This window comes from Somniosus microcephalus, chromosome 12 (genome assembly GCF_052327205.1).
Source record: "Somniosus microcephalus isolate GS21.2 chromosome 12, FLI_Smic_1.0, whole genome shotgun sequence".
Taxonomy (NCBI): Eukaryota; Metazoa; Chordata; class Chondrichthyes; order Squaliformes; family Somniosidae; genus Somniosus; species Somniosus microcephalus.
The window spans coordinates 50,610,897-50,628,998 of record NC_140998.1 but is presented as its reverse complement, the minus strand read 5'-3'; the positions used below and the strand labels follow the sequence as shown (position 1 = coordinate 50,628,998).

Genomic DNA, 18,102 nt, shown 5'->3' with positions numbered 1-18,102 from the left:
CAATAAGATCACCTCTCATTCTTCTAAATTCCAATGAGTATAGGCCAAACCTGCTCAACCTTTCTTCATAAGTCAACCCCCTCATCTCTGGAACTAACCTAGTGAATCATCTCTGAACTGCCTCCAATGTAAGTATATTCTTCCTTAAATAAGGAGACCAAAACTGTACGCAGTACTCAAGGTGTGGTCTCACCAATACCCTGTACAATTGTAGCAGGACTTCCCTGCTTTTAAACTTCAACCCCCTTGCAATAAAGGCCAACATTCCATTTGCCTTTTTGATTACTTGCTGTACCTGCATGCTAACTTTTTGTGTTTCATGCACAAGGATCCCCAGGTCCCTCTGAACTGTAGTATTTTGTAATCTCTCTCTATTTAAATAATTTCCGTTTTTATATTTCCTGCCAAAGTGGATAACCTCGCACTTTCCCATATTATACTCCACCTGCCAAATGTTTGTCCACTCACTTAGTCTGTCTATATCCCTTTGCAGATTCTTTGGGCTGGATTTTGTGAATGGAGGCGAGTTGGAGGCGGGACTGCTGCTTGTCATGTTACTGTCCCGCCTCCATCCTCGCCTGACCAACCAGAGGGATTTTCCCTTGATTGAGCTTGTTAAGCCCGCCCTGCGGGCTCAGCAGGGCAATTAGGGAAGAAGTCACTGACAGATCACGTCAATGGTGTGGAGATGCCGGTGTGGGACTGGGGTGGACAAATGTAAGAAGTCACACAACACCAGGTTATAGTCCGACAGTTTTATTTGAAATCACAAGCTTTCGGAGCGCTGCTCCTTCGTCAGGTGAAGTGGAGAGATGCCTATAGACACAGATTATATAGTCAGAGAATAATGCCAGATGATTACAAGTAATCTTTCTAACTGCCATTTATCACACCTCGGCAGAGAGATAATCACAGCAATCAAAGGTGTGAATGGTGTCCAAACAGGTCAGTCAGGAAAACATTACATCAAAGAAAAATGAGGTGGGGTCACAAGGGGTCAAATGTTGCAGATGCTGGGGTCTGTATGAAAAACAAAAAACAGACAAAAACATTTTCTTTGCTGGAAATCACAGCAGGTCCGGCCGCATCTGTGTAGAGAGAACAAGCCAACAACGACTCGAGTCTGGATGACCCTACATCAGGTGGGGTTACATGTAGCGTGACATGAACCCAAGATCCCGGTTGAGGCTGTCCTCATGAGTGCGGAACTTGGCTATCAGTTTCTGCTCTACGATTTTGCGTTGTCGTGTGTCTCGAAGGCCGCCTTGGAGAATGCTTACCCGAAGATCAGAGGCTGAATGTCCTTGACTGCTGAAGTGTTCCCCGACTGGGAGGGAACACTCCTGCCTGGCGATTGTTGCGCGGTGTCCGTTCATCTGTTGTTGCAGTGTCTGCATGGTCTCGCCGATGTACCATGCTCCGGGGCATCCTTTCCTGCAACGTATGAGGTAGACAACGTTGGCCGAGTCACATGAGTATGTATCATGTACCTGGTGGGTGGTGTCCTCACGTGTGATGATGGTATCTGTGTTGATGATCTGGCATGTCTTGCAGAGGTTGCCGTGGCAGGTTTGTGTGGTGTCGTGGTCGCTGTTCTCCTGAAAGCTGGGTAATTTGCTGCGAATGATGGTCTGTTTGAGGTTAGGCGGCTGTTTGAAGGTGAGTAGTGGAGGCGTGGGGATGGCCTTAACGAGGTGTTCGTCATCATCGATGACATGTTGAAGGCTGCAAAGAACATGGCGTAGTTTCTCCGCTCCGGGGAAGTACTGGACGACGAAGGGTACTCTGTTGGTTGTGTCCCGTGTTTGTCTTCTGAGGAGGCCTATGCGATTTTTTGCTGTGGCCCGTCGGAACTGTCGATCGACGATTCGAGCATCATATCCCGTTCTTATGAGGGCGTCTTTCAGCATCTGTAGGTGTCCATCGCATTCCTCCTCGTCTGAGCAGATCCTGTGTATTCGCAGGGCTTGTCTATAGGGGATGGCTTCTTTAACGTGGTTAGGGTGGAAGCTGGAGAAGTGGAGCATCGTGAGGTTGTCCGTGGGCTTGCGGTAGAGTGAAGTGCTGAGGTGTCCGTCTTTGATGGAGATTCGTGTGTCCAAAAATGAAACCGATTCTGAGGAGTAGTCCATGGTGAGTTTGATGGTGGGATGGAACTTGTTGATGTTATCGTGTAGTCTTTTCAGTGACTCTTCGCCGTGGGTCCATAGGAAGAAAATGTTGTCGATGTATCTGGTGTATAGCGTTGGTTGGAGGTCCTGTGCAGCGAAGAAGTCTTGCTCGAACTTGTGCATGAAGATGTTGGCGTATTGGGGTGCGAATTTGGTCCCCATGGCTGTTCCGTGTGTTTGGGTAAAGAACTGGTTGTCGAAGGTGAAGACATTGTGGTCAAGGATGAAGCGGATGAGTTGTAGGATGGTGTCTGGAGATTGGCTGTTGTTGGTGTTGAGTACTGAGGCTGTCGCAGCGATGCCGTCATCATGGGGGATACTGGTGTAGAGTGCTGAGACGTCCATCGTGGTGAGGAGTGTTCCTAGTTCAACTGGTCCGTGGGTGCTGAGTTTCTGTAAGAAGTCTGTAGTGTCGCGACAGAAGCTGGGGGTTCCCTGTACGATTGGTTAAAAGGATTAAATGCCTTTCCCGCCTCCAGGAGATGGGACCCGAAGCTGCACATCTTCCTGCCTCCTGGCAAAAGGGCACGGAGATGGGATGGGGATGGCTTTGCCATCCGCCCCCACTTTCTCTGAGTTTACCTGCTGTCCTGCCTCCATGCCCGCCTCCTCGGGGCTTGGAAAATCCAGCCCTTTGAGTCCTCTGCACAATTTGGAAAATCCAGCCCTTTGAGTCCTCTGCACAATTTGGAAAATCCAGCCCTTTGAGTCCTCTGCACAATTTGGAAAATCCAACCCTTTGAGTCCTCTGAACAATTTGCTTTCCCACCCACCTTTGTATCATCCTCAAACTTGGCTACATTACACTCGGTCCCTTCATTCAAGTCATCAATGTAGATTGTAAATAGTTGAGGCCCCAGCACCAATCCCTGTGGCACCCCACTAGTTGCCATTTGCCAACCGGAAAATGACCCATTTATCCTGACTCTCTGCTTTCTGTTAGTTAGCCAATTCTATAACCATGCTAATATATTACCCCCAACTCCGTGAGCTCTTATCTTATGCAGTAACCTTTTATGTGGCTCCTTATCGAATGCTTTCTGGAAATCCAAATACACCACATCCACTGGCTCACCTTTATCTATCCTGCTTGTTACATCCTCAAACAACTCCAGCAAATTTGTTAAACATGATTTCCCTTGCATAAAACCATGCTGACTCTGCTTGACTGCATTATGATTTTCCAAATGCCCTGCTACTGCTTCCTTAATGAAGGACTCCAGCATTTTCCCAATGACAGATGTCAGGCTAACTGGTCTATAGTTTCCTGCTTTCTGTCTCCCTCCTTTCTTAAATAGGGGTGTTACATTTGCGGTTTTCCAATCCGCTGGGACCTCTCCAGAGTCCAGGGAATTTTGGTATATTGCAACCAAGGTATTCAGGAAAGATAGAGATGGGGGAAAATGGAGGGGTGGCAGTATTGATCAAAGAAACTATTAAAGCACTGGAGAGGGATGATGTAGCTAAGGGGTCATAAACAGAATTTATTTGGTTAGAATTAAGGAACAATGGAGGAGCTATTGCACTACTGGGTGTCTACTATAGGCCACCAAATAGTGGGAAGGAGATAGAGGAGCAAATTTGCAGGAAAATTACAGAAAAGTGCCAGAACTACAGAGTAGTGATAACAGGGGACTTCAATTATCCTAATATAGACTGGGATTGTAACAGTGTAAAGGGGGAAGAATTCCTGAAATGTGTTCAAGAGAACTTCCTTGACCCATGTGGTACCAGCCCAACAAGGAAGGTATCCAGAGCATCATTTGAAATTTTGTAGATGATATAAAACTCGGAAATGTAGTAAACAATGTGATGGATAGTAGAAGACTTCAGGAAGACATAGACAGACTGGTGAAATGGGCAGACACAAAATTTAATGCAGAGAAGTGTGAAGTGATACATTTTGGTAGGAAGAATGAGGAGAGGCAATATAAACTAAATCATACAATTTTAAAGGGGTTCCAGGAACAGAGAGACCTGCGGGTGTATGTACACAAATCTTTGAAGGTGGCAGGACAAGTTGAGAAGGCTGTTTAAAAAAGCATATGGGATCCTTGGCTTTATAATTAGAGGAATAGAGTATAAAAGCAAGGAAGTTATGCTAATCCATTATAAAGCACCGATTAGGCCTCAGCTGGAGTATTATGTTCAATTCTGGGCCTTGAAGGATGTCAGGGCCTTGGAGAGGGTGCAGAAGAGATTTACTAGAATATCAGGGATGAGTGACTTCATTTATGTGGAGAGATTGGAGAAGCTGGGGTTGTTCTCGTTGGAACAGAGAAGGTTAAGAGGAGATTTGATAGAGGTGTTGATGAATGGTTTTGATGGAGTAAATAGGGAGAAACTGTTTCTAGTGGCAGAAGGATCGGTAACCAGAGGACACAGATTTAAGGAGATTGGCTAAAATCCAGAGGTGACATGAGGAAACATTTTTTTTACACAGCAAGTTGTTGTGATCTGGAATGCACTATCAATGCTGTATCTTTATATGATTATATGATTCTTAAGATCTGAATCATATACCCTTTCTCGTTTTCTAACGAGAACTAATTCAATTCTATCATCATAATCTTAAGTCCCTGAATCATCCTTCGTGCCCTTTGAATCTTTGCAACTCATCAAGAAAATCTGCAAATAAGATGAGCAGACGTACATACAATATTCCAAATCAGCCCTTATCAATAAATGATAAAATAAGTTGGTTAGACTGGAATCTATTGCCATAAAGATACATCTTCTGCCTTAGTTAATCTTTTTGTCACAAGGCTTATATTAATACTCTGTGAATGATTACAAACCACATGCAAACCTTTTTCTCTTTTCTAACCTTTGTTAAGGAACACCTATCATACACACTTTATATTTCCTGTACCAGTGAACATACCTTACATTTTTACACATTGATCAGCAATTCTTCAATTTGCCCTATACTGTTCATTTGACCATATCTTGCTTGATGTCATTAGCAAATTTACTGATATTACTGGAGCTACCAAAGATCAGATATGTTTTGGATTCATCAAATCATTCATCTTAAAATGGAAAGGCAAATGGCAATTTTGGCATTATTATGGAAGTAGTAGCAGGACATTTAGAAAACCATAATACAATCAAGCAGAGTCAGCATGGTTTTATGAAAGGGAAATCGTGTTTGACAAATTTGCTAGAGTTCTTTGAGGATGTAACACGCAGGGTGGATCAAGGGGAACCAGTAGATGTAGTGTATTTGGATTTCCAGAAGGCATTCGATAAGGTGCCACATAAAAGGCACAAGATAAGAGCTCACAGGGTTGGGGGTAATATATTAGCATGGATAGAGGATTGGCTAACTAACAGAAAACAGAGAGCTGGGTTAAATGGGTCATTTTCCAGTTGGCAAACGGTAACTACAGGGATCAGTGCTGGGGCCTCAACTATTTACAACCTATATTAATGACTTGGATGAAAGGACCGAGTGTAATGTAGCCAAATTTGCTGATGATACAAAGATAGGTGGGAAAGCAAGTTGTGAGGAGGACACAAAGAATCTGCAAAGAGATATAGATAGGTTAAGCGAGTGGGCAAAAATTTGGCAGATGGAGTATAATGTGGGAAAATGTGAGGTTATCCACTTTGGTAGGAAAAATAAAAAAGCAAATTATTATGTAAATGGAGAGAGACTACAAAATGCTGCAGTACAGAGGGATCTGGGGGTCCTTGCACATGAATCACAAAAAGTTAGCATGCAGGTACAGCAAATAATTAGGAAGGCAAATGGAATGTTGGCCTTTATTGCAAGGGGGATGGAGTATGAAAGTAGGGAAATCTTGCTACAACTGTACAGGGCGTTGTGAGACCACACCCGGAGTACTGCGTACAGTTTTGGTCTCCTTATTTAAGGAGTGATATACTTGCATTGGAGGCAGTTCAGAGAAGGTTCACGAGGTTGATTCTTGAGATGAGGGGGTTGTCTTATGAAGAAAGGTTGAGCAGGTTGGGCCTATACTCATTGGAATTTAGAAGAATGAGAGGTGATCATATTGAAACATATAAGATTCTGAGGGGGCTTGACAGGGTAGATGTAGAGAGGATGTTTCCCCTCGTGGGTGAATCTAGAACTAGGGGGCATAGTTTCAGAATAATGGGTTGCCCATTTAAAATGGAGATGAGGAGGAATTTCTTCTCTCAGAGGGTTGTGAATCTTTGGAATTCTCTATCCCATAGAGCCATGGAGGCTGGATCATTGAATATATTTAAGGTGGAGATAGACAGATTTTTGAGCATTTGTCCGGCTCAAGGAAGACCTGCAGACCGCAGCAGCTCTAGGGGCCATAGATGGGGGGAAAGAGTTCTTCCTGGAGGTAGCAGCCAGCGGGGTCAGCCTGAGTGCTGTGCTGCTCCAAGAGCGGCATGGCAGGCTGAGTCAAGGGTTATGGGGAACGGGCAGGAAAGTGGAGTTGAGGCCAAGATCAGATCAGACATGATCTTATTGAATGGCGGAGCAGGCTCGAGGGACCAAATGGCCTACTCCTGCTCCTATTTCTTATGTTCTTATGTTCTTATGCTGTTATTAAGATGGCTAAAATATTACTATTTGTTTCTTGTGAAAAAATGGTAATTCTGAATCACATATAACTATGATATGAACTAATTTGTGTATGTAAGTGGCATTGTGTGCTAAAAGCTTATTGTGCATCTGTAAATGGAACCAGATAAACCAACAGGTAATGTATTTAAATCCACACTCGAACTTGCCAATTTGCACAGAATATCCAACACACTGAATAATAGAAATAAAAATGATCCATTGACCTATGTGTGGGCTTCTTTTTGAGGAATGAATTTGGTAGCTAGAAAGGAAACAAAATCTTATGTCAATTTTTCAAATTATATAATGAATATTAATGATACAACCTCCCTCTTTCTTGTCGGGTTAGTGCTCTACATTAGTTGTTTCTAAATCAGGAACAGAGCTTCACAATCTAATAATGGTACTCCTCCACTTGTATCATTGCAGAGTGTTTGTTTAATATTGGTTATCTTATGCCCCTTGTTATCCACAAAGTCAAGATACCATTTAATAGTTCTAAACAATTGTGGTCATTGTACAGAGTTCTTACTTACATTTTATGGCAAAAATACTTCTTTGTCTATGCTGAATTTTGAAGTTATATTTTTTATTGCTACCATCAGCATTTAAGGGGTAAACTGGATCCTACATGGCATTTCTGAAAGGAAAGCACATCAGTTCAGTTCTGAACGTGTTGAGTATGATGTTCTTTCTATGTAAGACTAAGGACAATAGCATGTTTCAGGTGTCAAGGAAGAAGAAAGAACTTGTATTTATCTCATGTCTTTTAGGGCCTCAGGGATCCCAACGTTGTTCATAGCCAATGCATCACTTGAGATAATTGACCAATTCATCTGTTTTTGGTGGTGCAGGCTGAGGGAAAAGTGTTGATTAGGACATTGAGAGAACTCCTTTGCTCTTCTTTGAATAGTACCTTGGGATCTTTTATATCCACTTGAATAGACAGATGAGACTTTGATTCGATGTTCCATCGGAAAGAAGACATCTCCGATAATGCAGCACTGCCTCAGTACCATATTGAAGTGTCAGCCTGAATGATGTGATAAAGTCCTGCAGTGGGATTTGACCTGGCCATGCATTCAAATTTTACAACAAGTGTCTTAGGCTGTTCTTGGAGATTTCCTTCATTCAATATTGATGAATTGCTATTTGTTGTAATTAAATCATGAAAGTTATATCATCTGCTCTCTTTGTTTCAGGATCTGCAGGGGTGTTCACAAGCCACCTGGTCGCAGATCAAAGGTAGGTCCCAGCCTGGTGTAGTGACTTTGATTGACAGTTGCTTGTGAGAAGATAATAGAGTCATTGGTTGGCTAATATTCGTTATGATTGATGGCTCGGGGACCGAGACTTCCTCTCAGACTTGTATTGACAGACCACAGTGAGTCTTGAGGTCAGTGGTTCAACCTCACAGCCAAGAGCTACAAGGCCATTTTATTTAAAGTCTCTGGCAGCTTAGCCAGAGAGGTAGGCTAGAGAGAGTTTACACTAAGTGGTCTTCTGTTTAAAGGTGCATGCTTAGAGAGAAAACAAGTTGTGTCTTTCTTGTTTTATATATCAAGGAGTGTAGGGAAATATATAACTTGCTGTGTTTAACTGTGCATTGTTCATCCATCTATTTATAAAACCACTGTTGCTTCAAAGCCTGTGCCTCAGCAAGAGTGTTTATCCAGCCTATCATTTGAAGAGAGCATTCACGTGATGATACGTGATATATTCTAGTAGCTGGTGTACAGAATAAGGGTTCTCTGTTATGATCCTTGGGTCCCACTATGACTTACCTAGATATTGGGTAGGAAAAGGTGCACTCCAGATCATAGGGGGTGTGAGGTCTGCTTACAGAGTCACTGGTGGTGCTGGAGAAAATATCTAGTGTAATAACCCAAAATACATAACTCAGTCTTACACTTGTTGTGGTCATTATACAAAGTTTCTATTTATTCGGACGTGTAAGAGTTTTTTTATGTTTCTCATACAGAAAATTGACAGAAAATTTTCCAAATACATTAACAACGTCGAAAGTAGCGTACTTCAAGAGAAAATATGCAGAAGAAGAAGATTTACATAAAGTTTACAATGGGTACTTTCCAAAAGTAAGAGCTTTTTGTCATTTAAAAATAAATTAAAGTAATGAATGTAATGATGTTTGCTGTGTTACTTTAAACATCCCATGTTCATTTTTTTAGAACCTGATCTTTCCAGAAGATCGAACATGTATTCTGAGGCTTTCACTAGAAAAACTAAGGATTCTTGAAGATCCTGAAATCTATCTTCGAAGGGCTGTATTAATAAACAATTTATTGAGGAAAATCCACATTGAAACAGAGAAAGAAGTGTATGACTATGCTGAACAGTTTAATAAGGCCTCAAACCATTTCTATTCTGATGCGCAGAAAAGAGTGAAATATATGATCAAGGATTGTAATGGATGTTCCCAATCTTTGTATTACGAAGAGATTGGTTCATACTCCATTGTGCCTTTTTCTTCAAGTAATGTCATCTATGGACTTGGCTACCCAAATGGCCATTTGGGAAAAAGTACTTCCTAAATTGGAATTCCAAACAGGATGACCTGTTACATTTATACCTCGCTCACTCTGTCTTTGTCATATGCTAGTGCTTTGTAAACCGACATTCATTCACTGAAAAGTAACAATGAATCTGCATACAAGGCCCAATGGATATCCTCTGGTTGGAAAATTGGTGACTTCATAAATCAATAAAATGAGAGCACTTAAGATAAGCTTTGGTTTTGATGAGATCTGTTTGGAACATTATGTATTTAACATGTAGTGTTTTTTTTCTTGAGGGTTATGGACTATATAGAGGTTTTTTAATAGAAGCAGTATAAAATGGTGATTTATTGGTGTTTCTTTGTATTTTGTATTTTGTTGCCTGTTTTTGTCATTGTTTCCATTATTTCACCTCTTCCTTTAGTTAGGTAGGAGGTGAGATGGATGCTTCACTGCCACCTTCAATGCTGCTTCTGGAGGTTGGGTCCTGCCAGCTTTTTCTTGCCCCTGATGATGCACGGTGTCCAGTGACATGACTGGGAACCAGCACATCTCACCTAAGTAGGGGTAAGTATGCTTGAATAATCATTGAGGCTGCCATTTTGAACAATACCCTCCAGAGGGGTTTAGGTGCTCTGTTTCTGGAGCGTTTTAGACCATCATAAAACCAGCACTATATAGTGAGTGTGGTTCAATGAATACTTCACAAAACAAACATTCACTATGGGTGATTGCTTGGGAAGCTCAGCCCTTGCAGAAATCCTGAAATACATTGTAATGCTAATTCGCATAATCATTCAACAATACACAATAGATTCTTCTGTTTGGATCAAATCTGCAATATAGGATTACAAAAAGCAAAAATGGGTTTACTTTTTGAATGGTCAGACTTGGAAAGTGAAACAAGATCCAAAGTTGGGGGAGTATGAAGTGAAGGGAAAGAATGAATCTATTGTGAAGGGTTTTTGTAGGATGGAGCAATTGGGAAGGTACACCATTTGACTCCAAAGTCCGTATTGATAGGAATGCAATCACCATTCATTGATTCACTGGTAAAGCCACTGATTTATCATGGTATGGCATCCAGTAACAAACTCCATTGACTTTCGTACCTTATCATGGTGAGCGTTCCTTTTTAATTTTGATCTCTTATGGATTCCTTTTATCAACAAACTTGGTTGTTAAATTGTGCCCTGGTGTCGTCTGGAGTCCTGTACTGTATCCGCTATAATGTGGCACATATCCAAACTAAAGGTGCACCTGATACATTACAGAAAGCGATAGTGGTTGAACTACACTTCTGCGCCACCAGAAAGCTAACATCAGGGACCTAAAGGGATTTAAGAGAAAACTATAAACAAATTGGTTAAACTGTGGATTTTCATACAATAGAAACTTAAACTTAAACACTGGGATCAGCTGCGGTATCATTTGTAGCACAATGGCAGTACTGTAACTGTATCAGGTGTAGCTGTAGCTTGGTTGAAGAGCACACTATAGCTGGTAAGATACTGTACTGTTCTGTGTCTCAGTGTCAAAAATATTTTTATTTATAACGCTTTTGCTAAGTGCCTTGGGACGTTTTGCTACGTTAAAGGTGCTATATAAATGCAAGTTGTTGTTGTTGAACTCCAGCTCGTGTTTAAAAGACACAATTTAACAGCCAAATTTGCTGATTGAATAGATGTTTTAAAAAAAAAATTACATTAGCTATTATGCTTTATGTTTGTCCGTAGTGCATTTCAACATCAATTAGCTGTTCTTATATTTGACATGACATTCCCAATTTCACCTGCAACTATCCCATAATGCTGTGGTAAACTTTCCATAATCTATCACAAGCCGTACTCCCTGGCAAACTTGATTACTGTCAATCAACGTGCCTCTGAAATTGGGCATCAGTTTTCAACATAGCACAATCTGGAAAAGACTGAGGGGGAAAAATTCGGTTGCTTTGCGCCTCCCGTTAACGCCCTAAGAAGGCACTAACGGGGCGCAAAGCAACTAGTGCCTGGGCGCGGCGCCGCCAACGCCTCCCACGAAATTCAGTGGGAGGTTAGCAGCGGCAGTAACCGTTAGCGCCCCGGGCGCTGCACCGCCGGTGATGACGTCATCACCGTGCGCAGCACCCCGCTCGTACCCCGGCCGTGATCTTCGGTAGCGCCCCCTGACTTACCGCCGGACGCTACGTTCGACGGGGTCAGGGGGGCCTACCTGTGGCCGGGGCGGCGCTAATTAAAGGCGAGTGCTGGGTGGCCATTTTTGTTGCTGGCCGCCTGCCAGCACCTGCCCCCATTGCCGCCGTCCCCAGCCTCCTGAACTCCCCCCCCCCCCCCCCCACCTCCCCCCGTGGAGTGCTGGCTGCGCTCCGTGAGCCCAGCACTACTCTTGAGTGCCGGGCTCTTTTGCCAGCACTCCGATCCCTGGTGGCCCAGCTGGCCCCAGGTCGCGCTGCGCAAGGTCCCTCCCCTTTAAGAAGGGGAGGAAGGCCTGCAGTACTGCGGTGCGACGTGCCGCAGTGCATGGCGCTACGGCACATAGTGCCGCGATATTCCCTTGCAGCGCCCCAAGAGGGAGGCGGGCTGCTTCCAGTAGTGCCCCGCTTCCCTCTTGGGGCACTACCGATGAATTTCGGCCGTGTGGGCGCTAATTTTTTCGTGGCGCTAAAAGTAGAGCCCCAGTGAAGTTAGTGCCCCAAAGGGGGCGCGACTCAATTTTTCCCCCTGAAAACTAATTGGAGGCTAATTCTATGAAAAATCATTTCTTTGCTAAACCTGAGTTTAAGTTGTCAATGACTTCACTTTCTGCCATTTTTGCTTTGTTCTCTAGTTGGCTGGGCACTTTGGGTAATAATTCCACTGCACTGCTCCTAGGCTCGAGTCAGGAGTGCATGTGGCAAAACTGAGCACTCCCAGTCCATGCTTTTCCATTCATTAAAGTTAATGGACGGATAATCATAGGCTGGGAGTGAATAACTTTGCAATTGGCACCCCCAGCATGAGCCAAGGATTGGCCAGGCAGAACTTGTACCCCTAGAGTTCTGCGTTGCTTTGCTTGTTTTGAATATTTTGCTTTTTGCAATTGGACAGTTTTGAATCTCCCCATTTTGTTTCCTTCCCTTTATCCTCTTCTTGTAAATGTTATAACTGATGCTGGTGTTGGGTTCCGCGGTGCTGACAGCCCTCTGCTACTTCACCCAGTTGATTATTCCTCGTGTGTGAGACCAGACAGTGTCTGTTGGCAGGTATCACAGCTTAGCTCAATCCCTGTCTTCACCCATTGTGCATTTCCCAGCAGTGGTCACTGGATGGGAATCAGGAGTGGGAAGCCTGGCTGATTTTCTTTCTATCTTACTGGGCCAAAAGTACTGTGGTCAATTGTGGTGCTCCTACTGGTGCCCTGGACAATCAGTTTCTTGATAGCCTACCCTTGGTTTAATCATTTACTTGATGTCAATACATGATAGCATCACAAAAAGCATCATTTGCATTGCTTGTGCATAATGGCATTGTGCTAAATGATGCAAGGCTCTTCTAGTTCCTCTCCCTCCTTAGTGCAATCGATGATTCCCCTTTAAAGAAACAACGAACTTGCATTTACATAGCGCCTTTCATGACCTCACGATATCCCAAAGAGCTTTACAGCCAATTAAGTACTTTTTTTGAAGAGTAGTCACGGTTGTAATTTGTAATTAAAACTACTTTAGATTCTTCTAAATTAGTCTCATATAATCAGATTGCATGAAATTAAATAAGCTTAGGATAAAATTAATTAAAAATAAATAAATTGGGGCATAGCAGACATTGGGGGAGAAAATCAACTCGGCTATCTGTTTTGCGCCTGAGAAACTGACAGTAATGAGTTGGAAATTGGAGGAGTGGGATTCAACTTGGTCACCCCATTGATGCCCAATGCCCCCCTGATGTCATATTCAGGGGCGTCTGTATCTGGGCAAGCAGCCTTACTACCTAAAACGGGCAGAATGCTGCTTTATTATGAAAATTGAGGTCCTACGCCGGTTGTAGGACCATGATTGAAAAATTCAGGCACAAATGGGCCGAGCTTGTGTCACGCAAGCTCCTCCTAGTTGTACAAGATCTAGAGCGGCCTAACCAACGATCAGTGAGCTGCACTGGGATGCCTGTTTGGTGCCCGCAGCTTGCCGCTTCCATTCAAATGAGGTCTGATACCGAATTTAGTTCGGTCCTGAGGCCAGCATGGAAAGAACTGCCCGGTTTGGACACAAGTTGAATTTCTACCTCCAATGATTTTAATAAACTTTCAAGGTAGGCTTACAAAAGAGGCCAAATTTACCTTTTGAACACTTACACTCCTGGCTCTACACTGTTGTTTGGTCAGAAAGAGCCAAAGTTCTTTGGATGGATGGTCCATGTTCTGGTCTCCAAATGCTACTTACATTTTTAGTGACAGGATAGTTAACTCAATAAAGCTTAAAAAGTTGGAATTTTTAAAAGTTCGCTTCACATCAGTTGCAGTTATTTCAGTCGGAGTGAAGCAGAAAAAGTGCGAGACAATCTTCTTGAGAAGCACTTAGCAGCATTTTGAATCAAATTGTGTCAACTTTTCTTCTTTAATCATCGTTATGATTCTGTGCCTTTCTCTAAATGTACTTTATACCACAGGAATCATTTGTGTTTGTTACACGCTGTGTACATTTTAAAAACCTGTTTAGTTCTCAGAAGATTAATGGTCTGACCAGAACTAAAAATCCAGTGGGATCATTGTTGCAGTGGCAAGCAGTGCAAGGAGCGCACATCAAGCCAAGCACCCCACCCACCCGTCCCTTTAACCACCGTCTGCCCCACCTGTGACAGAGACTGTAGGTCCCGCATTGGACTCATCAGTCACCCGAGAACTCATTTTTAATGTGGAAGCAAGTCATCCTCGGTTCCGAGGGACTGCCTAAGAAGGAAGAAGGCATTGGAAATCTATTCACGTTTTATTTTTGTTTCATCATCTTAATTTGTCTCAGTCTCAGGTCTGATGTATAAATGTTCACGTCTGAAGCCAAAGCCTTTGTCCAGGAGTTTTCATTCTAATAAAGTTGACAATCTGCAGGCACTTGAGTTGCACTCTTCAGCACTAAGGCTTGGATTCAGTGCTGAAGTCCCTCATAGCTTAGGTACTTTTCACTAGTTTTATATTGCTACCTTAAGATAACATTTAAATTCACTTGCAATTCTGCAAATTTATTTTTGATTTGAGCCCTTTTAAAACTCTTTACAAATGACTAACAGTATTGACTGTTACAGCATTATGTAAACCAGTATTCATGTCCAAATTCAAGGTTTAAGCTGGTGATTTGCTAGACCGACAACCCTTGTAAACTGGTATTGGACTTATCTAGTCTGCACAATTACACAGGGTTAGTACAACCACACAGACTCATTTGTACAACTAGCTCTGATGTGGGCCTATTACCAGCCTAATATGATGAGCCAAACGACTGGCTCCTGTGTTGAAATCCCTATGATTCAGTCATATCTTTTTCAGCATAATAAATAAATATTCCTCCCTCTCACTGTCATCTAATTGTGTGTTTCTTATAAAAGTAAAAGGAAAGACTTGCATTTATACAGCGCCTTTCATGACCAGTGGATGTCCCAAAGTGCTTTACAGCCAATGAAAAACTTTTTTTTGTGAAGTGTAGTCACTGTTGCAATATAGGAAACACGGCAGCCAATTTGTGCACAGCAAGCTCCCACAAACTGCAATGTGATAATGACCAGATCATCTGTTTTAGCGATGTTGATTGAGGGATAGATATTGACCAGGACACCGGGGATAACTCCCCTGCTCTTCTTTGAAATAGTGTCATGGGATCTTTTACGTCCACCTGAGAGGGCAGACGGGGCCTCGGTTTAATGTCACATCCGAAAGACGGCACCTCTGACAGTGCAGCAGTCCCTCAGCCCTGCACTGGAGTGTCAGCCTAGATTTTTGTGCTCAAGTCTCTGGAGTGGGACTTGAACCTTTAGTCTCAGAGGCAAGAGTGCTACCCACTGAGCCACAGCTGAGACAGTTGTAGCAGTGGGTCATAATACTCCCATTCCATAGATCAGAGTTCTAACAGGCCTGCTATATTGTAGGTATCAGTTGGACATGGGTATTTGCTTTAGCATTGCAAGCCAGCGGATTGGAGTTAAACTCCTGGCTCTACACTGTTGTTTGGTCAGAAAGAGCCAAAGTTCTTTGGATGGATGGTTCATGTTCTGGTCTCCAAATGCTACTTACATTTTTAGTGACAGGATAGTTAACTCAATAAAGCTTAAAAAGTTGGAATTTAAAAAAGTTTGCTTCACATCAGTTGCAGTTATTTCAGTCAGAGTGAAGCAGAAAAAGTGTGAGACAATCTCCTTGAGAAGCAGTACTTCTGTTAAACTGTATTGGGTAGCAATCACTGCACAGGCTTAGGGGTTCAAATACATAATTCTCTGAAAGTGCAAATGGATAAAGCCATAAAAGAGCAAAGAGATAATAAATTTTCAAGGCAATGATTAGGCGACAGTTAAAGCACTTTGTGCAGTTTGGGTACCCAATCATAGAAAGCACATTAAAGACATATTGATAGCATACAGTGTAGGTTCACCAGGACAATGCCAGCATTGGGGAACGACAAATACTGGGACTGTTTCCAGCAGAGCTGAAAAGGTTAAGAGGAGATTTAATAGAGGTTTTTAACATTAGGAAGGGTTTTGATAAAATGAATAGGGAAAGACTATTTTCTCTAGTTGGTGAATTAGTGGGGAGGGGTCATCAACTTAAAATTGTTATTAAGAGGGTAAGGTGAAGTTACCTTATGAAAAGTTGTTGAACCATAGACGGCTTTGCCATAGGGAATAGTTGAGGCAGAGACCATTACATCTTTCAAAGGAAAAATGGCTAAATATTTCAAGCGAAGAAAGATAACAGACAATGGAAGAGAGCTGGGCAATGGCATTAGTTTTGAATTAGCTAGCTAGCCCAGACAGAATAGGCCGAATGTCTACCTTCTGTGCTGTAAGCTTCTATGGTTCAGATGCTGTGCTATTTCTGGAGTATAATCTGCAATATATCTGGCCCACTATTCTTAACTGTTGCTTCAGTTTGGTAGCCTTGTTAGTGCAATCTGGCTTCATTTATCACTTTTTTTACACTCCGACGTGCATTTGGAATCTGCCTTCAGATAATTTTACTGGGGCTTAGGTTCTACATGCTCCTTTTCTACCTGATTTTAAAATGAAGCTTTAAAAAGTAACTGCTTGTGATGCTGCACGCTAGCCCATGCAGTGTTCACTACCACCTTTTACAACTCTTATTTTAGAATCATGTGAAGAACAGATGTAAGATAAAGAAGGACAAGGAAGACTATCAACCTATCCTAACTCATCCACCCAGAAAACTCCAACAGTCCCATCACAGGATTCTTAATGTTGGGCTTTTGCCTTCAGTATCCTATCAGGAAGTCCCATTCCATGTGTAGGTCATTCTTTGTGTGAAGAACATTCTTACATTAGTCCTAAGTTTGCCTTATGCCGGTTTGAACCCTGTGCCCCCATATCTTTGACGTAGTTTAATTTGATGTAGCGCACTGGATTAACCTTTTATATACCTTTCTTATGTCATCACAATCACAGAATGGCAATGATAGACAATCCAAGTCACTCAGCTGTAGAGGGAAAGTGAGGTGAGTGGCAATAGTGGAGATTTAATGTGCGGTGGGGGATGGGATGAGAGGGTAAGAAATAAGGCATATCAGCCAGTTTTTTAAAAAGTGTTTTCCACGAAAATGTCATTTGGATTCTTAACACTTCACTGAATTCAGCTACTTTGCAATTGTTAGCTAGAAATGAGAGCACTTGATCGCGACATAAATATGTTAAAGATTCAAAGTAAAACATTAGGATTAATGCAATTTCTTCAGGATATTTTTAAATCGTAAACCCAGCTTGCAAAAAGCAATTCAACTCATGAACACAATGTGATATACTGGGGATCTGCATAAGGTGCTAATCCTCTCTGTGTTGCCTCTTCATTTAAAACATATATATACTTTGAATTAACTTTTATGTGTATGAAACCAATGTGCAAAATTGCCAGGTTAAGTGCTGAATAATATTGTTTGATTATGGAAAACTTTCTGTAAACGTTTAATATCACCAGCGTGCTTTTTGTAACCTGCTGTGCATGGCCTGTAATGCATACGCTCTTCAGATATGGTGATGTTCAGTACTTTCGTAAAGTAAATGTGCCTTAATGTAACGAATGTGATCAGAATTGATCATTATTTATGTAAAATGTGCAGAGTGGCATAACTATATGATGACATATATAAACCATGTTTCAGTAGTTTCTCCTGTTCTACTTTTTATTTTCACATATTGTAAAGTGTCATTGAGAACCGATAACTATTCTGGGGTAATTGTAGTATTTAATGTTCTATAAGCTGTTCTTTAATGAAAACTTGTAACATCAAAAAAAAAATTAAAATATATTTTTGTTCAGTGTCAAAGACTTCAGCACAATGGGTCTACTCTGGAACTGAAATCATAGATTTCAACCTGTATTAAACTTGATGGTTAACAGCACAGATGTAATAAAAACAGAAAATGCTGGAAATACTCAGCAGGTCAGTGTTGTGTCTCAAGGGGTTTTATACCCTTACCTATATAACAATTAAGAAGGATTCCGGGGTGGAGAGTTTAGTTAACGGCCATTTTATTTACAATGTGCTTCTTCACTCAATGCACTACATTTCCCATAGTGCATTGCAAATCACCACTACGGTATCCCATGTGGGACAATTCTAATACACATTCAAAATACACAACATATTTCCTCCCCCTTA

At 42.0% G+C, this 18,102-nt stretch overlaps 1 long non-coding RNA gene across 2 annotated transcripts in view; it reads left to right on the top strand.

The window, feature by feature from the left end:
• LOC147109174 (uncharacterized) overlaps window positions 1–17,769 on the top strand; it is a 35,466-nt gene extending 17,697 nt beyond the window's left edge. Inside the window, exons 3-6 of one of the 2 annotated variants that reach the window (XR_015080183.1) lie at window positions 7,941–7,983; window positions 8,720–8,834; window positions 8,928–9,821; window positions 16,579–17,769. This is a non-coding gene — a long non-coding RNA (uncharacterized LOC147109174). Of the gene's footprint in view, window positions 1–7,940; window positions 8,135–8,719; window positions 8,835–8,927; window positions 9,822–16,578 lie in introns of both variants that reach the window. The other variant, XR_015080184.1, reaches the window with a different exon arrangement.
• Window positions 17,770–18,102: the final 333 nt, after the last annotated feature.